We start from the raw sequence: 1,866 nt of genomic DNA, 5'->3' as shown, positions 1-1,866 counted from the left end.
TTTTTTTTAGAGATAGGGTTTCACTGTATTGTCTAGGCTGGTCTCCAACTCCTGGGCTCAAGCAATCTGCTCACCTCAGTCTCCCAAAGTGCTGGGATTGCAAGCATGAGCCACTGCACCTGGCCTTAAATTCAAAATTTTTAAAATAGTAAATGTATATAGAAGGCATACAATTCAAAGGGTACGATAAGTCTCCCTGCCACTCAGTCCTCAGCCCTGTTCCCCTACACTGATAGAGGGAACCACTGCAACCACTTTCTTGTGTAGCCTTCTAGAAATGTTTTTACTTTTAATTAATTTTTGTTTTTTGAGACAGATCCCACTCTGTTGCCCAGGCTGAAGAGCAGTGGCTCAATCACAATTCACTGCAACCCCCATCTCCCAGGCTCAAGCAATCCTCTGTCTCAGCCTTCTGGGTAGCTAGGCCTACAGGTGTTTGCCAACACATGGCACTATTTTTTTTTTTTTTCTGATCTCGAACTCCTAACTTTGTGATCCACCCGCCTCAGCCTCCGAAAGTGCTGGGATTACAGGTATGAGCCACCACACCCAGCAATTTATTTTTTGTAGAGACAGGGTATAGCTATGTTGCCCAAGCTGGTCTTGAACTCCTGGCCTTAAGTAATTCCCCTGCTTCACCCTCCCAAAGTGCTGGGATTACAGGCATAAGCTGCTGTGGCCAGCTTAGAAATGTTTTAGTCACACACAATATGTGTGTGCGTGTGTGTTCCTGTTTTATTTATTTATTTATTTTTATTTTTATTTTTTGAGACGGAGTTTCACTCTTGTTGCCCAGGCTGGAGTGCAGTGGCTCTATCTCGGCTCACTGCAACCTCTGCCTCCTGGGTTCAAGTGATTCTCCTACCTCAGCCTCCTGAGTAGCTGGGACTACAGGCGCCCACCACCATCCCCGGCTAATTTTTGTATTTTGAGTAGAAACGGGGTTTCACCATATTGGCCAGGGTGGTCTCGAACTTCTGACCTTGTGATCTGCCCACCTCAGCCTCCCAAAGTGCTGGGATTACAGACATGAGCCACTGCGCCCAGCCTATTTATTTTATTTTTTGAGATGGAGGGCACTGGCATGATCACAGCTCACTGCAGCCTTGACCTCTTAGGCTCAAGTGATCCTCTCGCCTCAGCCTCCTGAGTAGCTGGGACCACAGGTGTGCACTACCATGGCCAGATAATTTTTAAATTGTATTTATTGATTTATTTGGAGACAGCGTCTCACTCTGTTGCTCAGGCTTGAGTGCAGTGGCCAGATAATGGCTCACTGCAGCCTCAATCTCCTGGGCCCAAATGATCCTCCAATTTTATCCTCCCAAGTAGCTGGGACTACAGGCACGTGCCATCACCCCCAGCTAATTTTTTTTTACTTTTTGTAGAGATGGGGTTTCGCTGTGTTGTCCAGGCTGGTCTTCTAGGTTGAAGCGGTTTGCCTCCCTCGGCCTCCCAAAGTGCTGGGATTACAGGCATGAGGCTCTGTGCCTGGCCATAATTTTTTCATTTTTTGTAGAAATGAGGCCTTACTATGTTGTCTAGGCTAATAATCAACTCCCAGGCTCAAGCAATCCTTCCACCTCAGCCTTCTGATGTGCTGGAATTACAGGCGTGAACCACCCCACTCGGCCTAGAAATGTTTTATTCATATAAAAAATGTAGGCCGGGCGTAGTGGCTCATGCCTATAATCCCAGGCATAAAATATATATGTGTGTGTGTATCTGTGTGTGTGTGAGTCTGAGTATATCCATGTTTTAATTTTTTTTTTTTGAGACGGAGTCTAGCTCTGTCGCCCAGGCTGGAGTGCAGTGGCCGGATCTCAGCTCACTGCAAGCTCCGCCTCCCGGGTTTACGCCATTCTC

This window comes from Colobus angolensis, unplaced genomic scaffold (genome assembly GCF_000951035.1).
Source record: "Colobus angolensis palliatus isolate OR3802 unplaced genomic scaffold, Cang.pa_1.0 Scaffold9, whole genome shotgun sequence".
Classification (NCBI taxonomy): domain Eukaryota; kingdom Metazoa; phylum Chordata; class Mammalia; order Primates; family Cercopithecidae; genus Colobus; species Colobus angolensis.
Note: the sequence above shows the minus strand (reverse complement) of the source record.